Raw genomic sequence first — 27664 nt, 5'->3', positions numbered from 1 at the left:
TTGCTTCAGATACATCCATGCAATCACTGATGTCATTTCATATTGCATGTGTATCTGAGGATAGAACAATGCACGCTGCATTATAGGTGGGACACCTATAGTTAATGTTACCTGACACTTTCTGTTAAATTTAAACCATTTGGGCTGAAATTTTCAATGCCCTTGTGTCTTCCCCAGGCTGATTTTAAGTTTCAGCTAAAACAGTTCTGCTGCTTCTCAGAATGAGATTAAGGGAAAATGTTAATTTAGAAGCAAAAGCCAAGAGTGGGGAGCCAAGGGCAGGATCTGGGGTGTGGGGAGAGATATGGGAGGGATTAGGAGTAGAGGGAAGGAGCTGGGGGCAGGAACTGGGGAAGGATTAGATCTAAACTGGAGGAGGACAATGACAGGAACTGGGGAGGGAGGTATAGGAGCAGAAGGGGACAGGGAGAGGCTGGACAGGGGCAGGAGTGTGTATATATAATGACTAGAGAACAATCCTCTAAAGAACCTGGAATAAATCCATTATTCCTGAGTCTCAACATTCCTTCGCTGCCTAGCAAATATCTGTGAAACCCACTGGCAAAGTGTGTGTCTATCCCCTCTAGCAACAGATCCACACAGAAGAGAGAGCCTTCTATTGCTACCTTCTATTTCTCTGTTTGCTTAAATGGTGCAAGACTGTGCTGTAGATCTAAAGATCCCTACCCTGCCACTGACACATGTGGGCATCAATATAATTACATAAGATAAAATTTTTCTTGCAATTTTTAAAAACATGTGAAAGTACATCCAAAACACAATCTTAAAAGAATGTTAAGGTTGAAAAGTCAAATCCTGTGGGCGGGAAATAGCATGTGATCATGTAATTAAAGACTGTATCTACCTATAGTCATACAACAGACTTTTGAAGTCAGTAGGGGTTTCATGGATGTAAACGAGTAGAACATGACTCTGGAGTTGGTCCAATTAACACTTATACACAGGAGTAACTTCACTCACCCAAGTATCACAGTGAATTCTATGGAACCACTTAGTGAGTAAGTATTTGCATGGCTGTGTCCTACTTACATTATGTCATGCTCTCTCTTAGTTTCTTGTTAAAAGCTCTTTTTATCTTCTGCCTTTTCACTCATTTTTGCTCACTAACTGAATGCCAAGTTAATGAAAATTGTGTTGCTTTACCACTTGGGTTCAAAATGTAAATTAAACCACCACTGACTTCACTAGCAAACTTGGCCCACAGACTCTCATAGGAGCTCCATCTATTTTCAGCAGAGTTTAACCCTCCACCTTGAAAAGCAGTGTTGTTCCAGTCTTATATGCACCAATTTCCAGGGATTTTAGCATTCTGCTTAATAGTGGTTCTTGCCTATTGTACAACAAAAGAGGCGTCTTTCGCAATATTAGTTTAACCTTCATTCCAACCAATAATAATGTACAAAGCTAACATGAGACAAATAAGTTGAATATTTGTTTTAACAGACCTTACTTTATAGTTAAAATCTTTTATTGTGAGAGTGAATCTCCCTGTAACTTGCAGTTAGCTAGTGTTTTTGTTTGGTGGTTTTTTGTTGTTGTTTTTGACAAAGACATATTAAATGTAATGGCTTAGCTGCTGAATATATGTGATATAACGATCAGGTGGAAAGATACAGGAAATCAGACTGGGAGTTGATGAGACTGCAAAGAACTGCAGGGAATTAATTAAACTCTTAGATACACTGTAAGCTTTTTCCCCCTTCCCTTTACAAACAACCTTGTGGAACTGGCTGGTAACTAGTAATCAGACAATGGTTAGAATTAAAGTAAGGCCAAAAGCATGATAAACTAGGTCATTACAATAAGATGCTTAGAGTTCAAATACTACAGCTTTCCTCTGGCAAAACTCACATTGACTTGAGTAGGAATTTTGACTAAGGACTGCAGAACTAGCCTATGCGGTACCGTGTGTGTTATACCAGTACACCTACACTGGTTCTGTATTGTGTGAGATAAACTTGTGCTTGGAGAACTGTGATTTCTACAAATGGATGGAAGGTTTCAGAGACTGACTGATGACACTAGTATAAAGCAGATAACCTTTATTTTTACTGTGAAATATACAGTACAGGTATCTGGGAATGCCTGTGAGAACTCTGATAAGATTTCCTCATGCTTCACTATCTCAATTCTCTTGATTGGTCTAGTTTTATCAAAAGTCTAGGTAAAAAAGCAAGATGGCCTGTCCTTGCTCTTTCATTTACCTGTGCATTACATATTATGGTAGCAATGATAGTACGCACTGTAAACAGAAAATATATGTTGGGTCTCATTCTGCAATCCCTGTTCAGGCAGAACTCCCATTGAAACAAATTGCCATGGGAACTTTGCCTGCCTAAGAGCTACAGGATTAAGTTCCTGATTTTCAAAAAGTGTATCTTGCTTCTGTCTGAATTAAAAGGCATCCAATATCCTTCTGAAGACCAGTGTTAAAACAATCACAGGCTGAGCTGTCTGCCTGCACCTTTTGGAATAACTGTATAGCCTTAGATGCTTGGCATTATACAAACACAAACATCTTGTAATTAGATCTTCTCTCACTAATACTGGATGACTGTTTGTTTGCTTTTCCGTGCTCCCACAGTATGCTATGAACTTGCCTTCAGAACCTGTTGAAGACAGAATCAAATGTGAGCACACCAGAGTACCGTGAATTTGGTTAATCTAAAGTGAGTTTGAACTTTGAAGGAGTTGGGCTCAGTTCTGTAAATGTCACTCCTTGATAATTAATTACTATTAAACAGATGTTCCAAGGAAGTCAGTGCGTCTTGTGGTGTATGTAAGCCGTACGTAAGCTGAGTAAAAGTTGCAGAATTAGGCTCCCAGGTGCTGGCCATTCCTACTGAAGTCTGCTAAACTACAGTAAGCAGCAGCAGTATCGAAAGACCCACCTTTTGAGAGAGATCCTAATTTCATCAGCAGTTGGATCCTGAAGATTGTTTCAGAACCATCTATTTATTGCATGCCTGCCATACTTATAAACATTTACATTCTACAATAATTATTCAAAAATTTCAGCTAATAGTGTTATTACATTATTTGCAACTGATGCTGTAGGATTATGTAGTCTGTGTTAAAAGGAGAGCCCACAAGGTCTTAAACCTTACCTAGTGTTCACTGTTGCATATTATGGAGTGTGGGAAGTACGGGGAAATTTGAAATCTATCTAAACTCCATTTAAAATCCATACTTCTCCAAATATTCACTCCCTATAATTATAGCTTTTTAAAAAGGAAATGATTGGTGGTAGTCTTTTAGTTTAAAATATGTTGTTTGTATTATCTCCCTAATGGTCATGAACCAAATTCTGTTTAATTTACTTATGCAAGTAGTCCCTTTTAAGTGAATAGGATCACTTGCATGAGTAAGGCAACCTGGATTGTGAGCACCCATATTCTGTATTATCTCCCCTTCTCTGTGCACCTAGGGCCTAATATATGCAGTTGCATAAATCCTTTTATACATAAGTGAAGTTAGGGTTATTTCATTTAGACAGAGATGGTATTGTGCCCTTTTTGACCAGAGTGGTTCACCAATATTCAGAGTCTTGTGGATTGTTTGCACTGGAGGAGAAAGTGATGATGGAGTCAGGTAATACTTTGATGTAATCCTATTTATTTACAAAGAATGTACAAAGAGGAGACGGTTTCTTTGCTCAGAGTTCCAGTACGCTTTCAGGCAGCATTCTACCCAAAAATGTTTCTCTTGTGTTTTACTCAGACCCATGTTCCCAATGCTTGTTCTGTTTGTCGTCTTGGTTTCTGCTGCTTTTCTCAGATTCTCAGGTGTTTCTGAGGTTTCCCCACCCGCCCACTCAACTTTGTCTTCACCCAGAGCAATACCCAGTCTCCCTATATGGTGGTATGGGGCAGGAGTGCAAGGATGATGTGATTGGTGGGGCACAACTAACAGTTTTTTGTGTTTTTTGTGTGTGCGCGCGCTGTGGTGGCTTAATATAAAACACTTCCCTGGCTTGGATGTAAAACTCTTGATTGTGAGTTCACTCCTTCAGGGGTCCATTTAGGGATCTGGGGCAAAAATTAGGGATTGGTCCTGCTTTGAGCAGGGGTTTGGACTACATGGCCTCCTGAGGTCCCTTCCAACCCTGATAGTCTATGATTCTATGATATAATGGCTATTCCTTTTAAAGTACTGTCAGGGGAAAGGCTATGGAGGACTGGATGGTCACATAGTGAAAGACCTGAAGTGCTTTCTGTAAGGTAATGCGTACACTAGACTGTGTCAAACTAGACTGAAGTATAAATGTCCAAACTTGAAGAGCATACTGCTCTAGATTCTTTAGCCATACAAAGAATGGATACCAGTATTTACAATCTAGATCATAGAATATCAGGGTTGGAAGGGACCTCAGGAGGTCATCTAGTCCAACCCCCTGCTCAAAGCAGGACCAATCCCCAATTTTTGCCCCAGATCCCTAAACGGCCCCCTCAAGGATTGAACTCACAACCCTGGGTTTAGCAGGCCAAAGCTCGAACCACTGAGCTATCATTCTCCCCCCCCCCCCCCCCCCCCGGGTGATCCTGTGATGACTAGGGAGAAAACTGTCTTTCACAAAGCTCAGTAGGTACAGTGAAACCAGGCCTAGCTCACCAAATTGTAGGATTCTGCACAGCATAAACACTTAATCCTTCTGTAAATATTAATGCTGCTTCTGTCTCTTGTGTTTATTTAATAAACTATTGGTTTTTCAATAGCCTTTCATCTGTGAAATAACTGAGAAGCAGTTCTCTATTGCAGAGAACATCTACTGTAAAAGTGTAAGAGACTGACTAGAATTAATAAGAGGGTATTTCTCGTCTCCTTAATATTTACAGGTTTCAGAGTAGCAGCCGTGTTAGTCTGTATTCGCAAAAAGAAAAGGAGTACTTGTGGCACCTTAGAGACTAACACATTTATTTGAGCATAAGTTACATCCGATGAAGTGAGCTGTAGCTCACGAAAGCTTATGCTCAAATAAATTTGTTAGTCTCTAAGGTGCCACAAGTACTCCTTTTCTTTTTAATATTTACAGGAGATCTATCCAAATCCCATAAAGCACTCAGGGATTTTCCCTTGCAATTTCTAATTTATTACATTTCATAATATGAATTAACTTTGTTTTGTGGAGGACTGGACAGCTTGGGTGATTAGTAATGGGAAGAAGAGCCTTTCACTCATATTGCATGTCTGAATCCAGGCTTGGCTGGTATTACTCAAAGCTTTTCAGTGGCCTATGTCAAATGAACCTGGTGATGTCAGTCCAGTACACATCATTAAAACAGTCCTCTATCATAGCTGGCACTAGCTGTCAACTTTTGTTCAGTCTCAGCAAAGAGGTCAAGAACTGGATGGGCACTGGGGACTGAACTATCAACTCCTCCATAGAAGTGCTTCCTCCAAACTCAGGATTGGCAGAGCAGTATGGAGAAGCTTACACAACATGTAGTGATAGTGCATCTATTCTGGGCCCAGTTCTCCATTTCTTGCATGCTCCAAGCACCACTTATTGCAGTGCTTCTGCCCTGGTGCCTACAAAAATTTGACAATGGTTAGGCAATTAGCATGCTATGACCACTGCTTAACAAGCTGATTACTTGTCTCATTGTTACCTTGTGCTCCATCATCTGTATGTTCTAACCACCTGTTATCTCCCATTTTATACTTGGATTGCAAGCTATTCAGGATAGGAACTGTCTTTGTTATGTGTTTGCACAGGGCTAAGCATAATGAGGCCTTGATAGATGAGTGGGGCCCCTAAACACTAAAAGGATTCAGTACTATTTTTCCAAGCTGATGAACTGTTTGACAACTCAGTTTTCAAGACACGTTGAAAATATTAATATACAATATAATATACATTCTACTAATATACAATACATCTACATTTGGCGTTTATGAAGTTGGTGAATGCAGGGTCAGGCATGGATACAATAAATGAGCAATACAAGGATTTTTTTTGTTTTGTTGCTTAGCAATACAATATGACTCCTGCAGCAGACAGACACTGTTAAGGGAATGGAATATAAGCTACTTAAAAACAACACAGTGCACAACCTTCTGTACTATACCAAAAAGATATAATGGAGACTAATACAGAGCAGGTAATGTCAGCAGGCCAAAATAAGTCAACTCAGTCCACCAAAATCTATCCAGAGTGTGTGTGATGCAAAGCAAATATAGTACATAATATTACAAAGCGCCTAAATCTGTTCAGTCAGTCAAATGATTACATTTTTTCTTTGTCCCTCCCCCATTAGTAGAGTGGCTGCGTCTCTCTGGGCCAACTGGCCTGGCTTTAATTGTTGTTTTTTAACTTTGTACAGCCCCACAGCTTGGGTGCTATATATACACAAATAAAGAAAATTAAACTGGCTGAACATTCTGGCACGTCTTTCCTTGGAAAATATTGCATCATATAATGGAATGTTCAGCTAGCATTCATTGCGCTGCTGAGGGGGGAGAACTTTGGGTAGAGTTTTTTTTTTATTTAATATAAACTTTTTTTAATTTCACTGATGCCTTTTAATGTATTTAAGGTCTCTTCTCTTCGTGTCATCCTGGAAGAACAAAGTGTTTTTCTTCACTGTTTAAGGGGTGTACTGGCAAGATCACAAGTCAGGATCCTACAAGCATAAATCAAAGTGGTGATGTCTCCTTTTCAGAGCAGAACCTGCACTGGCCTTTTTTATTATCCCATTGTAAATAGCCTGTATTCTTGCCTGACTGGGTAGAAAGTGGGTCCAGCCAGGCAAGAATAAATGCCATTTTCATGACAGTCTGTGAGCATCACAAGCACCCTGGGCTAGTCTACTGCTGCCCTGTTTATTCCAAAGGTAAGGTCAGCAACCCTTCTCGTGCCCTTGTCCAGTCCTTCCTTAAACCACACAAAGTCTTCCAACACTGACCTCATCACTACCAACATCTGCTTCTGCCCGTGTCTGAACTCTTGCCTAGTGTATCGTATTTTATTAATATTCATGGAGCAGACACCTTGGGTCAGATTATTCTCAGCTGCAAAAGTATAAATCCAGAGTAACTCCATAGACTTCCTGTGTGACCATGGGCAATTCACTTAATCTCTCTGTGCTTCCATTTCACATTTGTTAAATGGAAAATATTATGGCCATGTCTATACTATGGGCTCTACAAGCAGCACAACTGCAGCTATGCCACTTTAGCACCCGTAGTGTAGACTCTTTGTACATCAGTGAAAGGGTGTTTCCCATGTATGTAGATAATCCACTTTCCTGAGCGGCAGTAGGTAGGTTGACAGAAGAATTCTAGTCACCTCTACTCCCTGGGTTAGTTTGTCTTAAATGTGTGTTAACAGGCTGTGAATTTTTCATACCCCTGAATGACCTAACTAGGTTGATCTAAAATTTTAAAGATAGATTAGGCCTCAATCTCTTCCTCACAAGGATGTGTCTGTGGATAATTACATTCGGGCCTGATTCTCATATATACTAAGAGCACTGTAAAGGGGCTTTACATTGGATGTAAATGTAACTTACAATGTAAAAGGATCTGGGATGTCAGTTCACTAATGTTTGTGAGTTGCTTAGATACGATAGTAATCGCGGCTATATAATTACCTACAACGATAGAAGATTAGAATAGAGTAGACCTGAGTAAGGACTCTGAGATCTAAGTCATGGTAAATAACTGAACTTGCTTTTGTGTGTTGCAGTATAAATATAATGGCAGTAGTTTTCATGCCTGTTTCACTGCACTACTTATTGCATAATATTCACTAATTTACTTACCCCTAATAGTGGGAGCAAAGGTGGTCCTATTATGTGTGTTGACTCATTGTAACAGTATTTACATCCACACTCAACCAGAGCCCTTAGGCCTTGCAGAGGGCACTTCATGTACCCAGGGATCTAAAAACAGGGAATGGGTGGGCTGGGGTCAAGTGCCTTGTCCCCACTCACACTTGCCCCATGGAAATTCCACAGAAAAGCTAATATGGCTCTAAGTTATATCAATTTTCTACACACTCACCCCTGACATAGATCCCCCAAGGCAGCTGCAGGCTGGGGAAACCCTAGCATATTGGCCCCACTGGCTCCATGTTGTCAGAAAACATGGAGGGACTGGGAACACAGAACTGGCACAAATGCACATAGCCTTTGCACAGATTGCCCTGGCCTCCTCCTGATTCTCATAGCATAGGTTCTACACATGTCTAGGGGATCTGCATGATTCAGGAGCAGACTCTCCCAAAGGGAACAATATGAGGGGAAACCTCAAAGATTTCCTCTCCCGTAGCTTTCTCCTTTGGGGCAGGGCGGTGGTGACTGGGCCCAATAACACGTTAATACAGGCAGAATCCATAGTTTTACTTCCCCTCTCCCCCACCCCGCCCTGTGAAATACCTCAATAAATAATATTTCTCGGGCCATTATTCTCATGACTACATGTGCCTGTGATGATTATAGGTTTCAGAGTGGTAGCCGTGTTAGTCTGTATCAGCAAGAAGAACGAGGAGTACTTGTGGCACCTTAGAGACTAACAGATTTATTTGAGCATAAGCTTTTGTGGGCTAAAGCCCACTTCATCAGATGCATGCAGTGGAAAATACAGTAGGAAGATATAGATAGATACAGAGAACATGAAAAAATGGGGGTTGCCATACCAACTCTAACGAGATTAATCAATTAAGGTGGGCTATTATCAGCAGGAGAGAAAAAACGTTTGTAGTGATAATCAGGATGCCCCATTTCAAACTGTTTACAAGAAGGTGTGACATTAGCATGGGGAAATAGTTTTTAGTTTGTATAATGACTCATTCACTCTTTATTCAAGTTGTGATACAGGAGGGCCAGGGAGCAGTGGGAGAGTGCTAGAGGGGAAATATATAAGCTCAAGGCTAATTAAGGCGTGGTTCCCTGTAGACTAGGGAAAGTGGCTGCAGGTTAACTGGAGCACCTGCAGTCAATTAAGGCCCTGTTAGGAACCTAATAAAACCCCCTGTGTCAGGACTTGAGCTTGGAGGCACGGTGAGTGATTTAGAAGACCTGAGAATTGAAGTAAGGGAGACCTGTCCCCCAGCATCTAAGGACCGAGGGTAACCCCACCTAAGGGGGATGAGGGTAAGAAACCCACAGGGGTTGAGAGGGGCTGGGACTCGGAGTGAGGAGCAAAACCAGACCCCTTCCTTCCTCTACCACCTTCCTGGGCTAGTAGCGGGGCCCTCGGCACCCAAGAGCAGGGGCAAACGGTGGTATCTTAGCTCCCTGCCAAGAAAAGTGCAGGACCCATCAGACTAAAATCAACTATCTTGCCACAAAGCCTAATTTAATGGTGTCCAGTTTGCAAATTAATTCCAGTTCTGCAGATTATAGCACTGAAACACTTTAAAAATGCTTTTTAAAATTTAGCATGTTTAGAAGACATGTTACAAGTTTTAACTCACTGTGTAACTCCTTGTATAAGTAAAATATCTCTATTCATTATTTTTGTCCTGTACAACATCACTCGGAGCTCTGCCACAAGTTAGATCACAAAGGCCATGGCTGATTTGTAAAATGTATTGAAACAACTGGCATTTACAAGTGTGTGTATATATTCTACTCCATGATACTCACCCTTTGTTGCCCCATGCTGAGCCATGTTTCAGGTGAATGATTCAGATTAAAGATTGAACTAGTGAAATTCAAATTCAATATAAATCTCCTATTCTCTTGCCATTAACTTGCTGAGGAGCCTGAAAAACCTGACAAAGATGACAGAATAATAAAACAGTTTTAATGTCACTTTATAAGAAAGGAAAACTGTCAAACATTAATACTCCCAAAATTGCTAGTCCTTTTAAAAGCAATTTTCCTTGCAAACAGAAATATACCTTTGGCATTTTTAATCAGGGTAGCAGTTAGATGTGGACATGCTTTTAGACTTAGCATATCACAGCAACTCGTTGTCATGATACATCAGGTATACTGCATCTGACATTGGTCAATGCTTGATGCCGCATAGGAAGGCAAAACATTTCACCACCCAGCCTCCACAGTGCACCTGGCTGGTTACATAGGGGAAGATGGGGTTTTTTTGCTTCTACAGCGGGCAATCTTCTCGTGCCCTGATGAAAGAGAATTTACACCTAATGCAACTTTTTGATCTAGATCTTGCAACAGCAAAAATTCAGAAAGCTATTTAACTTGCTAATATCCTGTGAATATATTCCCCAGATTGAATATATACTGCTGAAAATAAGTATTTTTTCATCTGGCCTAAAACTAAAAGTCAGCAAACTGAATAAGTGCCTAATTCTTACTGTGCCATAGAGAAGACACACATACACCTCCTTCCCTGATTAGATTCCATCATACTGTGCATTACTTTGTAAAGTGTTCCCCTTCTTCCTCTATTTTTCTTCTCTCCATTGGGCTAAATAACTTCATTCTTTGAGAACTGCTTTCAACTAAAATGCTTGCACAAATCCTTCATTTGAACATCCACACAGGAATTTCAGTGCACACTTACTCATTCTGTGTACATGTTTGCCCATTTTGTCTGCACAAATTTTGGGATCTGTGTTCAGTCTAGATGACCATATTTAAAAATTACAGGGGGATATCATCTTTCATCATGTGCAAGGCACCTCTGTCCATTCCTCGGTTTTTGATTCCTCTTTTTAAAAGTCATTTTAGTCTTAGCTGTAACAGATATGGCAATTTCCTGCAAGATCCTTGAAAAACCTTATCAAATTAAGTTTAAGTATCTTTGGACTCCACAGTATTAAATGCAAAGGTTATGTATTATTGTGGCCCTGGATGATTAAAGGACTAGACTGAATAAAGTGCAGACAAGAATGGTCTTTTGGGACAATATGTGTAAAGTGGATTTTTTGGGAAATACATAAGGGCAGTGAATGCAAATTCCCCACCCCAGGTTAGGCAAAAGCCCAACCTTTTGAAGCTATGACCTGAGGAGTGGGCCTTTGACTGATGATCACCTGTTACATGAGGCCAAGATCAAAGGCCCAATCTGTATAAAGGAATGACTGAACTATTCATGGTTATTCTGGTTCTGAGCTGAGTGTGTTGTAACCATAGAAAACCCCCTTTGTGGGGTTTGAAGAACTGACTCCTAACCAGAGCCCTTCTTTGAGCTGGAGGGTGATCTCTGGTAAGTTCATTGGCATGCGTATAGGCCCTTTTATTGTGTGGGTTTTTTTAATATGTTTACTCCATCATGCTTTCACCTTAAGAATAAATGTGCTCGCTTATAAAGAACAGTGCGGTAACTCATCATTGCTGACGACGACATAGTACGTAGCTTGCAAAGAAAACAAAATGCAGAAGCTGGCCTCTTTAGGCAGTCTGGCTTGCTGGGAATATCACAGTATATGCAAGGAACTGTGCAGCCAGGAAAAACACAGTCAAGAGAGACACAGGTCTCTAACCAAGGGAGGTGGCTGCTGAGGAGCCTAGAATGAGCACCCTTGGTCCTTTTGAGTGAGTTCTCATGCCCCTCTCATGAAACTGTATTTTTCCATATTGGTGTACTTTTGCAGACAATCACTTAATCATAAATTCTTACTGGTAGCAATTACAATTTTGTCATTTGTTAATGAATAGGTTGTAGCATCTGACAGATGGCACCTCTTAAGGCTGGATTGCATCATTCAACATCTGAAGGGTGCCAACGGAATTGCTCAAAAGTGTTTCCTCCAGGCCAACCCTGTTGCTATTAGCAATGAACCCCCTTCAGTAGCAGCAGTGAAGCAACTCTGAGGGGAGACAAGCAGCAGTGACAGCTTCTCCTCCTCTTTTACCAAGAAAAAAAAAGAGGGGGCGGGGGACAGAGGAGTTTGAAATATCAGTGCCAAGCTGTTTAAGATCTAGTGGTACCAACAGTAAAAAGACCATTATCTCTCTTTTAAAAATAGATAAAGAAAAGTAATGGGTGTAGGAGTTTCTGATAGCTGTGTTTTATATTTAGTATCCAACAAACCTTTGTGGCTTGAAGTTATCTTTTTGAATTGTGTTCTGATTGAGACCATGCCTGCATAGACCACAGATACTAAACTAGTTTATTCTCCTCCTCCTTGACAGCTAAATAGACCTAAAGAAAATAACGTTCCTTGTTACTATTTGCATGGATCATGTGAAAATGATTTTAAATTATGACATAAAAATTAATTCTGTCACTACTTTAATGAACAATATATTATTTTGGAACTATCAAGCTGTTTAATTTAGCAGCTCTGATAAAGAATATTCTGGATGTGGCTTCACATCTGGAAACACAGAATTGTGCTAATGATTGTTTTTAATAGAAAAGTTTGAAGACCAGACTTAATTCTTGCTGCCAAAAACTTTTAAATCAGTGAAATAACATTTGGAATAGGTCTGGAATATTATCCCAGCTACACAAGTAATCTAACTTCTAAAAACCGGATGGTATATGATCTTTGAAATTTTCCTGGGTGTGTAGAATAGCTCAATCATCTCTTGGGAAACATCTGTTGAATAGAAATTCCCTGGAATGAGAGATACAATCATGGAGGAGTCACTAATTAGTTAAATATATCGGAGCCACAAATAGCAGAACTTGAGGCACTGTAAATTTCTCAGAATTTCTGGTAAACATATTGGGAATAGGTTAGTTGGTGCCACAAGCACTCCTGTTCATATTGGGAATACAGTCAGCATGAAATCACAGCTCTGTTTAAAAGTCTTTGTGCCTGTAATCCCTGTGACAAGATACAGAAGCTGTATTTGATTTCTAGCAAGCAGAGTTAATGCTTGGCTCTGATCTCTCACACAGGTGTTGTAAACTGAAGTAATGAGGCAGGATTGGGGCCTAGAGGCCCAATCAGGTAGTCCGAGGAAGCCCAGGAGATTTTATACAAACTTGGTAATCAGAGGAGAGAGGCTTTTGGAGGAGGCATAGCATCCAGTGCCCAGATGCTAGCAGGCAGAGGTATGACTTCAGGTAGGTTTTTCTGTTTGTGAACTGCCATATGTTTGAGAAACAACATTTTCTTTCAACTTGGACACAAAAGGCTTGATAGTGATGGAAAAAATCTCACTTTCACAAGTTAACCTTCTCTACCAATTTGCAATCCAATTTAGAACATACCAAAGAAAAAAGGATGGAGGGGAACATATTGTACACAGAATTCCTTTCTTTTCAATACAGAGAATATAACCCCACCCCCACATTTCTCTGAATATCTGGTTGAAAAAACCTTTTCTCTTCCTTTTTGTATGGTTGCCAAAACATACAAAACCTGGCAAGATACTAAATGTTGGTCAGTCTTTTAAACCATATCCTTCCTGAGGCTATTTTCTTTTCTGGAGTTGAGCCTCTGTGCAAAGTATCACCTGTGGAGTTTTCTGTATTTTTAAATATGAACAGTATTGCTCCTTTCGTCAAGAAACAACAAAAGCTGAAGCAATACATATGATAGGATAACCACTACCAAGCCAGTTTTTCTTTTGTTCAGTTGAGCTCTGTTGTGTCTAACAAACCTGATTAGTGCTCCCTGAAAATGGCATTTGAACAGAAGGAATCCATTGTACTAGATCTCATTATAGGGATACCTTTATCCATTCTGATAAACTGCTGTTATGGAAAGAAGGGTCTTTAGCCCTTTGTTTTTAAGGGCAAAAACCTAAAAATAGGGTAGCCATTTTGTAACCTTTTTTAAGCAAAATGCAACAAGCCAAGTAAAAGAAACGGCAGAAACCATAGGAAATGTATCTCACAACATTAAATTAATACACAAATAGTGAAAATCTATAGTTCAGTGGTTTTCACACTCTTGTACTGATAATCCCTTTCAATAACAAGCATCTAGTGCGAAACCCACCTACCCCCCCCTTATATATATATATATATATATATATATATATATATATATATATAATATGAAACGTATAACACCATTACAAATGCTGGAGACAAAGCAGAGTTTGGGGTGGAGGCTGATAGTTCATGACCTCTTCTCCTCCCCCCCCCCCCCCATGTAATAACCTCATGACCCTTTCAGGTATCCCAACCCCCACTTTGAGAACCCCTGCGATAGTTAAAGTAGAAACAACATTCTTCACTCTGTGTAGTAAGATTGAAACATTGTATATACTCAACATGAATGACCTTATAGATGACAAGGAAAAATTCCTTTTTTCCCCTCCACTGAACATTAAAAATCAGTATTTAAAAATAAATAAAAATTGTTGTGCACAGCTGTTTCTACTTGAAATCAGCTTCTCCAGCCTCCACTCGATTAAAGACTAATAAAATAACTGGCTCTGGAAACCATTACTTGGTGCTCCAAAACTATGTCAGCTAAAATAACATGACGTATCCCAATGGGCTTGCAGATGCAGAAAACAATGAGAGGGGGAAAATGAAAAGGTAGGACCTAAATGGGGATGGGAAATGCTGAAAAGGGGAAAGGAAGGCTTTAGAATGCCACTCTCATAAGAGCTTAATATTAATAATATGCAAACTCCAGCACTCTACCCATAAATTTTTAAAGCACTTAAAATAGCATCACCACTTGGTAGATGAGCAAGCTGGGGCACAGATAAGTAAAGTGACTTGCCCCAAATTTACTTTCAGATCAGTGGCAGAACCAGGAATAGAACTCAACTTTTCTCAGTCCCAGTCTAGTACCTTACCTGATGGGCCACACTGCCTTGCTCTTAAGGAAACTTGATGATGATCAGTTGAGAAGTAAAGTCCTGTCATGGCTATACAACTGTTAGAAGACAGGGAACACACTGTGTATATACATGGCCAATTCTCATTGAGAAAAGAGGTTGATAGACTGCCCTGGGAATTAGTACTACAGTGACTGCTAAATATAGTAACAATCTGGAAGAGGAATAAGTGGTGAGTTGGCTGAGGACATACAACTCTTATTTAAGGAAGACAAGACTAGGGAAACCAGTGTGAGGAACTCCAGAAAGACCTTTCCAAATTGCCTAATTAGGCATGGTAAGCACAAGTCAGGACTAATATAAGTAATCTATATACACATCTAAGTTAATTACTGTAACCACTGGGTGGAGGGTAGAAATGGAAATCTGGATGCTGTTGTGGACAGTTCTATTTAGTCATCTTACTCACTGCAGCGGTGGTCAAACCAGACTGTCTCCTTTCATCTGATGGGACTTTAATGCCAATCACCTGGTCCCATCATCCTAAATCTTCCCCAAATACGGTTAGTTGGCAACGGCAACTTATCTTCTAAAGGAGCTAGATAAACCATCCAACTGTAGTTTTTGAAACTGCTTCACTTTACTCTGAACAATCAGGTTCCTCTTCACACCACTTTCATTTCATTTTCCGTTTGAGAACTGCTGTGTTTCGGGATTCAATAAAGTCAATAAATGAGTCAAAGTATGTAGTATGTGTAATGTACTGTGAGCCAAATTAATCCCTGGTGTAACTCTAGTGAAGTCAGTAGTTACACAAGGGATGAATCTGGTCCTGTGTGTTCAGAGCTTAAATGGAGAGGGATAGGGTCCTATTTACCCTCAGATATAGATATAGATATGTAGTAGGAGGGGACAGAAGGGAAGATAATTTCCCACCATTAAATGTGTAGAGATGAGCTAAGGAGTCTGTTTGGATCTGGATTAGGTTTAATGTTAGAGGTTTGGGTATCTTATTCAAAAAAAGCCAGTGTATAGATTCAAATATGTCAGTAACAAAATTTTGAGGCAGGTCTTCAGAGATGTCAGCCCAATTAATTGAAATCTTGCAAGGTCAGTTGTTCCCATGAGCTCTGAGCCACTTAAGCCTACGTTTTAGTTGGATCTGGAAAAATAGGCTCCTTCCAGTTTTGAATTCAATCTGCAACCAACTCTAATCCCAGGACCCGGGTACTCAAATGTGAAACGCACAACACATGCCTAATCCCAAAATGAGAGGTTCCTGTGAAGGCCCATCTGGTCTAAAAGTTACGTCTCATAAAATCTGAATTTTATAACATTTTCAACAAAACATTTCCATTAACCACAATAACTCTACTAGTTTACAGTGCAATTAGTACAGCTCCTTGGTTTTAAAACAAATAAAAGGGGGAGACATTTTGCAGCCAATTCTCTTTTCTTTGTACAATTTATGCAAGGCAAAGGGCACAGAAACTAGACACAGTTCCCCAGCAAGAGGTTCCCCCACTGTAAGGCAAGCCACAGCAGGCGAATATAGCTAGCTCAGTCCTCCCCCTCTTACCCCAACTTGCATCCCCAGCATGGGAATGTGTTGTGGGTGGAGAAGTGTGCTGTGCTCCTGCAAGCTGCAGCTGGTGGATAGTTTTGCAGGACTGTTGCCAGCTGGCAAGGCTTAGCTGGCTCAGAACTGGCCAGAGAATCAGGTAACTATAACCATCTCCCTTTCAGGTCCTCCCTCTCCCGTCCTGAATGGAAACAGGACAGGAGAGAATGTGGGCCAACAATTCATAGAACTTAAATACACACCTATAGTCCTTTATTACAATTGTTAAAAACTTTGTTTTCTTACGTTTCATGAATTTAAGATAATCTTATCATTTGAGTAAATTTCATGCTGCTGAAATAAACCCAACATTGAGAAATGGAGTATTTTTAATTTGCAGAATAAATACAGTGCAAATTTCCCCACCAAGGTACCCCTAAACTACTTGGATTGAAAGAGTTCAGAAAATACACTTCTATAAATAATAATACCTAGCTTTTTTATAGCTCTTTTCATCAGTAGCTGTCCAGGTGCTTTATAAAGGAGGTCAGTATGATTATTAGTTTATTTTGTATGATCATAGTACCTAGGCGGACCAGGACCCCACTGTGCTAGGCTCTAAACAAATACAGAACAAAAAGACCTGCCCCAAACAGCTTACTACCTAAAGCATAAGGCAAGAAACAACAAACAGATATAGACAAAGCAGGGAGGAGTACAAGGAACAATGAGACAATATTTGTCCTTGTGATAGGCAGTACTCTCAGCACTCCAGCTGCCTACCCATTGTCAAATTTTTTTGCAGTCTTCAGAGCAAAGTAGAGCTCAGAAGAGGTCTCTGAAAGAAGATAATGTTAGTTTCACAGATATTTACAGGGGGCTTCTCCCAAGCATGAGAGGCAAAATGGGAGAAAGCACAAAAGTGCTTGTCTGAAAATTTAACAAGTGGGTGATGGAAGCTGACGACATAAGCTGATCAGAGGCAGCAGCTGTCTTTTCAATACTGAATAAGAGATAAGTGGGTGAGGGGAGATCAAAGTTGAGCAGCTTCTCTGATGTGAGGGGAAAAAAGAGGGAATCCCAGTGAAGGGATCCAAAAAGAGGGGTGATGTGGCCAAAGCAATGGGCTATAAAAATTATCTTTGCAACAGCATTCTAAATGGATATCTGCTATCAAAGCCAGAGAAAAGGAAGTTGCAGTAATCAAGATGAGAACTTTAGGAAAGGCTGTATCTTGGAGATGTTGTTCAGAAATAATCTGCAAGACTTAGATGTTGGCTGGATGTGACTGTGAGGACCTGGAGAGGGGTCCAAATTGAAGATTATGGTTACGGGCCTGAGGGACATGTAGAATGGTAGTGTTTTCCATGGGGATTGAGAAAGGAGGTAGTGAGGATGGTTTTGTGGGATTTAGATTAAGAGCTCTATTTTAGCTATGTTGAACTTGAGCTGATGGCCAGATGTCCATGAGAAGATGTCAGGGAGACAAATTGAGGGGAGGCCTATATTGCAGACCTCCAGTATAGACGCTACCTATGCTGATGGGAGGGGTCAGCACAAAACCCGTTCTGCTTTAGCAAGGGCATACTCAGCGGAATTAAATTGTAATCCATTTAAAACTGATAAAAGGAAATATTTTATACAATGCATAATTAAACTGTGGAACTCTGAGACATAATGTTGGGGCCAAAGGCTTAAGTCTCAAATAGATTATTTTTTTTAATGGAAAATTATAACATTGACCATTGCATTACGTATTATGCAAACTGATGAGGGATATACACCCATGTGCATGTACCCTTGTACTTTAGGGCATAAGTCAAGCATTAAGTGACTGAAGGTAGGGGGAAAAAGCTTCTCCTGTGGGCAGGTACTATGTAATTTTAAAATCACACCTTATTTTAAATAAATTGGTCCTGGCCATTGGCAGAAACAGGATACTGAACTAAATTGCCCCAGTATAGCAATTTCTCTGATAATAAATATTATAAAAATGCTGTCACTTTAACAAGATGGTGAATCTAAGCATTCTGTGGGTCCCGTATACCAGTAGACAACATTTAATAAAGGGCCACCATTTTTCCCCCCCAAGAGTACAAACTATACTGAGGACATATATGCACTATTTTAGCTTTTAAAAAGATTAGCATATTTAAATATTTGTATTACTATAGTTATGTTTTGGCTCAGAATATGCACTATTTTTAAACAGGATTGTGGAAACGAAGAGCATACTGGTAGGCTATTGAACTGTATAGACAGAACTGTGCATAAGATCTTGTGTAATACTAATTAAAGCAGGACTGGCTCAAGTTCTGCTACCATTAAGCAAATTAGTAAATGCCCACCTATAACAGCCCACAGTCATCCACACACAGTTATTGCTGTAGCATCAATACTCCTAATATTTGATGGTCTAGTGATTGCCTGTCCATGTGGTAAAGCTGGGCCATAGTTTATCATTAGCCAGTGAAATAATGAGGTGGTAAGTTTTTTGCCTTCTTTGGTCTCTTAAGGTAAGTGCAACAAGCTGAAAAGCATGGCAAGCTCCTGGGTAAACAATGACATTTTGGGTTCCACATTTTTACAAAGAACCCCACTAAAATCACACGCAATCCTGACTGTAAGATCTGAGGAATCCAGTGACTATTAGTTGATAGGCCAGTGTGTAAAAAGAGGGTGATGGGGCGGGGGGGGGAGGAATACTGCCCATATATGTGATAGAGAATTAAGTGGGTAGCAGCAGCGGGCAATCCAGATGCTGATCTAATTTATATAGAGCTTGATTTTTCAGAAGCTGACGAGATAAAAGCAAAACTCTGGCTCAGACACATCTGAGCCAGATGTGACACTTGAGAAGTGGTAAAGAGTTCCAATGACTATATTGAAATGTTGTTTGCAGTGTTGTAGCCATGTTTCCAGGACGAGAGAGAGACAAGGTAGGTTTAGTCAACTTTTATTGGACCAACTTCTGTTAGTGGAAGGGACAAACTTTCAAGCTTCACAAAATTATTCCTCAGTTTGGCAGAAGGTAACCAAAGTGTCTAAACCAGGGGTCAGCAATCTGGGGCACGCAAGCCAATTTTTTTTTTTTTAACTGGCACGCTGCTGCCAGCCAAAGTCCAGGCCGCCAGCCCCACTCAGCCCACTGCCTGCCTGGGTGAACAGAATCCCAGACCAGCAGCAGGCTGAGCGGGGCCTGCGGCCAGGACCCCGGCTGGCAGAAGCCAGCGGACGGAACCCCAGACTGGCAGTGGGCTGAGCTGCTCAGCCCGCTGACGGGCTGGGTTTCTGGCTGCCGGCCCCTTGCCAGCCAGGGTCCTGGCCATTGGCCCCTCTCAGCCTGCTTCCGGCTTGGGATACCAGCCGCCGGCCCCACTTACCTCACTGCTGGTCTAAGGTTCCAGCTGCCTGGCCCCCTGCCAGCCGGGGTCCTGGCCACCAGCCCCACTCAGCCCGCTGCCAGTCTGGGGTTCTGTCAGGGGCCTCTGTAAATGTAAAATTTATTACTGGGACGTGATACCTTAAATTAATGAAGACTTGGCATGCCACTTCTCAAAGGTTGCCGGCCACTTGTTTAAACTATATATAAGATGGGACAGATTGTTAACCATAAGAGGTTAACGCATGTGTAGGAGACCACTTAAAACAGTGGTCACCAACCAGTCGATCACAATCTACTGGTCAATCCTAGAGGATCTCCAGGCGATCGTGATCTCCGGCGGTACAGTGTGGCTGCCCCTAAGGCAGACTCCCTGCTTACCCTGGCCCCATGCCGCTCCTGGAAGCAGCCAGTGCAGCCCTGGGGCCAGGAAGGCAGGGGTCTCCCCTTGTGCGCTGCTCTTGCCTGGGGGGATGGAGTGAGCAGAGTGGAGCTTTGGGGAAGGGGAAGGGCCTCAGGGAAGGGGCAGGGTAGATCCTGGGGTGCCTCTAGATTCAAAAAGTGATCTTGGGTGTTAAAAGGTTGGAGACCACTGACTTAAAATGAAGTGGGCAGTTAAGGGTTAGCAGGCAGTAGGGTGTGTTACACATTGTAATGAACCATAAACCTAACGTCTCTGTAACTTCATAGTGTCCAACAAAGTTATGAATTTAAGTTCCCAGATTTCTCTTTTGAAGGTGTTTGAGCAGATTTCCTTTGATGTCAGGGACTGCGTGGTCAGCTATGGAATGATTGCTTTGTGAAATGTGTTCATCTCTGGGTGATAGGATGTCTTTGTCATTTATTGGTTTTCTGTGTGAATTCATTTGAGACCGGAGTGATTGTCTGCTTTCACCCACATAGTCGTGGCATTTGATGCACTGGATGAGGTACACCACATGTTGTGAAAGGCATGTAGGACCCAGGGATCTTGAAAGGTGTGTTGAGGGGTATTGATCTTCATAGTAGTGGAGATATGTTTGCAGGTTTTTCATCTGTTCTGAAGAGGTCTGGTCTGTGGGTTGATGAGCTTGGTGAAGCTGGGGGGGTGTTTGAAGGTCAGAAGGGGGGGGTGGGGTTTGAAATTTTTGAATGTGCCAGACAAGCACGGATTTTTGAGACAGTACATGTTAAATGGATTTTTCTGGGGGAGTGGGTAATGCCACAATACTGGCTATGGCCCCCCCCCCAAAAAAAACACCCAAAAACCAGCTTCTTGAAGCTACACCTGGAGGAGTGAGCCATTGGCTGGTTATTACTTGTTCCTGGAGACTAGAGATCAAAGGCCTGAGCTGCATAAAGAAATAGCTGATCTGTCTAGCCTTGGTTCTGGTTCCTGATCTGAAGACTGATCTGAACTTGTAACAACAAGGAAACCCAGTTGTGGGGTTTGAAGGACTGATACTACCACAGCCTTAGGCTGCAGTAGCAGTGACCTCTGGTAAAGTTTTTATTGTTCTCATTGTTTTCACTATAATGCTTTTATTTTAAGGAAACACATTCTTTCTTAGAAAGAATTGTGTGGTAACTTGGAACTGCAGTGCTGGCAATACAGTAACCATAGCCCTTGCAGAGAAAGCGAAGTACAGGCACTGGCCTTTTAGGCAAACTAACTTGCTGAGGATAGTGCACGGAGTTGTGCTGCCTTACAACCATGGTCAGGAGGGAGTGAGATAGGTCTCTACCCAGGATTGGTGACAGCTGGGAGCCAGAAACCTTTCAGCGGGTGCTCTTGAGGGACCACAGAGGGGGGAAATACAGATGCAGTTACCCTGAAACTGTGACAACATAAAAAGATATTCCTGAATATTCAGTGATGAGCTGGAAGGGGCTCTTGGGAGGAGGGAAGGGGGGTGCTCTCAGAAACCCCTTGTTAAAACTTCACCCCTTAACTAGAGGGAGGATTTCCCTGAGTCTTTGGAGTCACCCCTCTCTGGAAATAGCAACTCTGGGGCTCATACAGTGTTTCTGAAAAGGAAATCCGTTTGTACCAAATAAGCATTTTCAAGCAAATTTCTAAGGCAGGATGTCCCCAGAGCCCCCTAAAACATCTCCACCCCTAACCCTGTCACATTACCCAAGCTAAGACTTGTGATATGCTATCAATGCACTAGTGCATTTTTCATAAATACGTATAAACACTTCTAGTAAAAGTGCAAGTGCCCAATATAACTTTGTTTGCCAAATGATGATGTGTTCCTCTTTGGCTGGAAGTGAGGAGAGGACTTTTGTTTAAAGTGAAAAACAAATGAATAGATTCTTCAGTCCCTCACAGCTTCAATCCCATAGCACAGATGTCTCCAATTCAGAGTTTATCACAGGCTCAGAAGGAAGAACTAGTGAGATCCCTTGACAGCATTTAATTGATTACAACAGCTACATGTGATGGGGCAGAGACACAAACTGGTTTTAGCAAACAAGGAGTTAAGTTCAGCTTTCCCATCACTTTGCACAGCTTAGAGGACAGCATATAACAATAGGCGCTTGAGAAGCAGGGAGGGGTGGATTGTTTTTGTGAAGATAGAGTTCCATTTACAGAAATATCATACGGTCCCACACGTTCTGATGGCAAACACTTTTTATTCCAAGTGTGTAACAATTATCAGTTGAGGAAAATAACTTGTTAATTGCAATTGTCCTGCTATTCCAGCAGATTATACTGGATAAATGTTAATTGTTGGCTGTTTAAATGTTTGTTCATGTAGACAGAAAAATATATCTCAAGTCCTTTAATTGATGGGTTCCCCACAATCCAGTTAACTCTTGCTTAAGACATTTTCACTTGTTGAGGTAGCTGTCTACATTTATAGATATTTTTATAACCAATTTATTCCATTGCATTTTCTGAACTGACATGTTAGATGCTACTATTGTTGTGTGTGCCTAAACTGATCTGCTGGAGACGAGTATGTGAAGGTAGGGAGTAGAGCTGAGCAAATCCAGTGACAGTTTTACACTGTTCAAACTGCTTCTTGGGTTTTCAGGATTTGTTAAAATTTGCATGCTACTTTTCCATTTCTTTTTCAAGGGAGTTAAACCAAATACAAGGTGGTCTCAGCTAGGAAAACACCTTTGTGTATGGATTAAAGGACTACACCCAAACAAATAGATGACCCTATACAGTACTGTACATATAATCACTGATTTTTGGTTATATACTGTTCTTTCCTTCTTTCTGGTCCTTTTTGTAATGCCTTTGTAAATGGTTTTTCTCTCCACTATCTTTTCTCCTATTTTTTCCCACTGGAGGTTTGTGTTTTGTTTTTTTTTAAAATCTTCCGCTTCTGCTGTATGCCCCAGCCCCTGCCTTTCCTAAACAGAACACCAAATGAAATAATGTTCCAGTTCAAGTCAAACGGTTTAACTTCTGCTGTTAGTGGGTTTGAGATTTGACAAAGTAAATTCACTCATTCCTAGTAAAGCCTATGTGCCTTTCTTATGTGATTTTAAATTTTCTCCCAAATTGAAATGTTTTCCTTCTTTGATACCCACAAATCTATGTAGCCCTCACAAGATTATTTTCTGTGCATTAGTGACACATGAACTTCAAATGGGATTGTTTTAATAGCAATTATAATTGCATCCACCTAAAACAAAAATCTGTCCATTTCCCTAATCTTGCAACTGTTCCATGCCCATCAATGGGGATGTACGCTGACACTAGTGGGGTTCTGAATGAGTGTAAGGGTACACCCACACAACATTTTTCAGGGTCTTAGCTTCCCTGATTAGTCACCAAGTCACAATGTGCAGGTACTGAAATTGGATTTAGATTCTACAGGACCAGACTGAGGTTTTTACTTTTGGAGTTAGCAGTCCATGTTAAAACTGTGTTTTAGATATAGGGTGAAGGAAGGATGTTGAGGCTTCTTTTAAACATTTTTCTTTCTTTACCCAAAAAAAGGCAGTGGACCCCACCTTAAGGAACAACCCAGGTGCCAATGAACAGCAGCAACAAGAGGAAACCATGTTTGTTCCATGTTTTGTGCCATCTCTGTGACATGATGATCACAAAGATTATAGATACTGTAATTATAACTATTTGTTAAAGAGGCAACTTATTCCATACCCACAGAGACAACTGATGCAGAGAGGTATAGCTAGATCAGTCCTGGCCTTGGATTCTTCCAGACATTGAGTAGCTGATGTTCAGTATAAGTGACATTATGAAAAAAGATATTTAAAGGGGTGAGGATAGGGTAGTTTGGAGAAGACTAGCTTATGATAAAGGTATCAGGACCACAGATGACAGTCAAAAGGGGTAATGAAACTGATAACTGATTAACATATTGCTGATTGCCTGGAGCAAAGTGGGATAATATAGAAACCCCTTCAAGTTAAGATATGTGCTGGATACTGTACTAGTGATTGGGCTATGCAGCTCTCGGACATGAGCAATGGTGTGCCTTCACTGTTGATTGGTGGTACTAGTAAGATGGGCAATATATGTGACACTGGTATTTCAAAGCCTAATTTGTCCTGCCAACGTTTTTAGCAGTACTAAAGAGGAAGAGAAACCAACTCTCTCCAGAGATGCTCAACACCTTGCAGGCTCACCTTAAAGGCGCACTTCAAACACTTATGCACCTGAATAGTCTCATTCAAGTCAATGGGACTACTTATGTACACAGCTACTTACATGCATATTTGCAGTGTCAGGGCCTAAGAGAACAAGAACACTTTAAAAAGTAAGGATCATGCACCATGAGATGTATTGTTAGTTTATTTAGCAAATGTAGTTTTAACATTCATTGATTACTATAATATAGAAATATTTTGTAGTGTAGTTTTCTAAAAAAAAAAAAAAAAAGTAACGAGGTTGATACAATGGTCTGCTAATCAACACCCACATAATTCGCTTACAAAAATAAATAAATAGTGGTTTCTACCCACTTCCCAACAACGACTTATTAGAGAAAGTCAAATGATCAAGCTTCTACTTCACTTCCACTTTGGGATCCTTTGTGCCCTAACATAGTGCTGGAATAGTTGTGCTGCAAACTCTGTAGGGGAATGTCCTGTACTTCAAAGCAAAACACAATCCCTCATTTCAATTTGGTTTTCAAAAATTGAGTACTTCCAGTACACTTTTTTTTTTACCCCCAAGAACACAAATTTTTGGATCTCTTCTGTACTACAGGTCAAAATCTTCTACTTGACAGAAGCCTGGTACCAACATTAATAATTGTGCTTTAATATCTTGAGCCTTGATCTCGCAATGGCCTCTGTGCACGCAGACCCTACATCCACATAGAACCCCACTGAAGTTAGTGGAGCTGTGAACAGGCGCGGAGGTCTGCTTGTGTGAATCCTATGCAGGCTCAATGTTGTTGCTGTATAGCTCCTTGGGGAAACTGCCTTTTGACACAACAAGTCAGGGGAAAAAATATTCCTCTACCCCTCCCCCCATCATAAAGAAATCTTGACCTTCCTAGTTTTTTTGTTTGCTTGTTTTTAAAAAAAGACAGTCCCTACATGTGTTTACCTACATACAGCATATGTGTCTGTGCATGAAATTTATTTTTAAATAGTCTGTTCAGGTTTTTTCATATAGAATTTTGTAGATTAAACTGTTAATGCTTATTGTTGTTAGATAGAGGAAAATACCTTGGATTAATGTCATCCTACTGAAGAGGAACACACAAAGGCCTATATCGGTGCGCCACGGTAGGCCTCCCATAAATTTTTGGACAGCAATATAAGGTGTTGAGAGCCTACTGCAAGGTATGAAGAACCAGAGTTGGTTCTGGAAAATTAGAGGCTTTCAGTAAAGCCATTTGTTTGGACCTCCCAGCTGCAGGGTGCAAGAGTTAGTGTGTCACTTTCTCAGTCACTTGCCCTACACTTCTGTCATGCCAGCTAAAAAAAAGAAAGGCACAGTAGGTGATGTGTCCAGAGCTAACGTGGGTGTTTGTGGAAGTTTAGTGTTAAGAAAAACCTCTGGCATGACCCATCCAGGACTGTGATAAAAAGGAAGATATTTTGATTCTTTTAGGAGGTTAAAGTTAGCAGTATCACCATAAAGCTCCCGTGGTAAAGGGACATGACCCATATCAGTCTAGCATTTTATTCTGTAGCTGATAGGGATCCTGCATGACCTAGGAATCCACCTAAGGCTGCATCTGTGGCAGCATTATTTGAACTAACATACATGAGCACACTCCTATTGACTTCAATGAGAGGAGTGAGCCTTCCTATGACTGGTTTAAATGACACACAGTTCCTGAAGTGGGCACTCAGTGCAGGGGTAAATTTTATTCAGTACAAATTAAAAGCCTCATCCCCATCAAAACACCAAACTGCAAGCTATAATTGTATTACGGCTTGTCTACACTACAAAATTAGGTCTATTTTAATTTAGGTTGACCTACAGCCACCGCAGTAATTCAATTGACTGTTGGTGTCCATACTACCCTACTTCTGTCCATAGTGCACATCATAGGTGGTGGGTGAACCCTCCCCCACTTCGGGAAGGCTAGCCCACCTACTTGGCCACTCGCCCACCAGAGCCCTGGGGGCCCCTCCCAGCCAGAGAAGCCCTGGCCAAACCACTCTAACCCCTCAGCCATGGGCTTGCGTGAGCTACCCCTGGCTGCCAGCCATCTGAGTCACCCCTGGCCACCGGGGGCCTGTGGGCTGGCCCAAGTTGCCCCTGGCCACCAGCAGGCCTGGGGACCAGGCAGGCCAAAGCACTGTCCCAACCCTCAGGCTGGCTTGAGCTGCTCTGGGCCGCCAGCCAGACAAGCCTTGAGCTCCAGGCTGCCAGCCCAAGTTCAGCCCCTGCCGGCTTCGGGGGAGCAAGGGCGGGACCTTGGAGCAAAGCATGGGTGGGGCCATGGCCTGGGTTAGGAGAGGCTTAGCCTCCCCGACCTATTGTATCTGCCACTGATGGTGCACATCCTCACCAGGAGCACTTGCATGACTGAAGTGGGGCATTGTGGACACTGACAGCAGTGCAGAGCTCATAGTGGAGTAACCCACCCTCCCCAGGGTGACAGCCTGAGCTGTGAGCCAAGCAGGGCTCAATTTCACTGCTGGAAACCTACCAGCTGTGAAATTGACATTTGTGTCAGTTTCACAGCTGCCTCCTGCTCAGAGCAGCAGCCTGGGGCTCACAGCTGGAGCCATGAAACTGACAATGACAACCAACAGCAGATCTAAGTAAGGCAGAGTCTACACAGCCACTACACTACGCTGCCTTAATCACACTGAAATAAGCACTATACCTCTTACAGAGGTGGAGTTATGTCAGTGTAGCAGGCCACTTGCTTTGGCAGAAGCAGCATTCTAGTGTAGACATTGACATGATTAGGTTGACGTAAGCTGCCTTACATTCACTTATCTCTGTAGTGTAGACTAAGCCTTAGAAAATGATATCGTTATGGCACACATCATGAGGTGGTGCTGTTACAAGTCTTCCAAGTTCGCCTTCTAGTGTGCAAGCAAATGTTTAGCTTTGGTATAGCACACGTTGTTGTTGTTGTTGTTAGTTTGGGGTTATGCAAGTTCTGCATGGAAGTCAGTGGTCAAGGAAGAAATGGCTGTGTGAGCTGTGGGAGAGTTTGCTCTCTGCTTTGTCTCTGTTAGAGTTGTTCTCTGGGAACCAGGCCTTGAAGTTGGGCTATTATTCCTGGGGAAAAAAAGATTACCCTTAATGTCATCTAACCACCACTTTTTTCTAAAACGAGTGTATTGTGTATCCACTAGGTAGAGTACAGGAGTATACTCAGTCAATGCTGGGCACTGACCTGCAAAGCCCTTGGCCTCAACCTCTGCCACCATTTGCCAGATTGTTGAGACTAATATCAGAAGAAGGAGCAACACTATTGCTAAGCAGAGTTTACCATGCTTCACAACTTTTAACATGGTCATAGCTATAGCTGACAGTTTAGGGCTCTGTTCTTTACTTTGTGATTAGAGTATGCTCCCTCCAAGATCAGGCTGCGTATATAAAATATTTATTTAATCTTTAAATCTTTATAACATGCACTTTGGAACAATTCAATAGGTAGAACTCTCCTATTACCCCCCAACTAAGACTCT

General features: G+C 41.4%; 1 long non-coding RNA gene across 1 annotated transcript in view; it reads right to left on the bottom strand.

Annotated features, from left to right (window-relative positions):
* LOC141988925 (uncharacterized) overlaps positions 1 to 27664 on the bottom strand; it is a 43577-nt gene that overhangs the window by 13029 nt on the left and 2884 nt on the right. Inside the window, exon 2 of the long non-coding RNA XR_012639868.1 lies at positions 9612 to 9739. This is a non-coding gene — a long non-coding RNA (uncharacterized LOC141988925). The remainder of the gene's footprint in view (positions 1 to 9611; positions 9740 to 27664) is intronic.

The sequence above is a fragment of the Natator depressus genome, chromosome 6, assembly GCF_965152275.1.
Source record: "Natator depressus isolate rNatDep1 chromosome 6, rNatDep2.hap1, whole genome shotgun sequence".
Lineage (NCBI taxonomy): Eukaryota > Metazoa > Chordata > Testudines > Cheloniidae > Natator > Natator depressus.
Note: the sequence above shows the minus strand (reverse complement) of the source record. Positions and strands in the feature narration are given on the sequence as shown.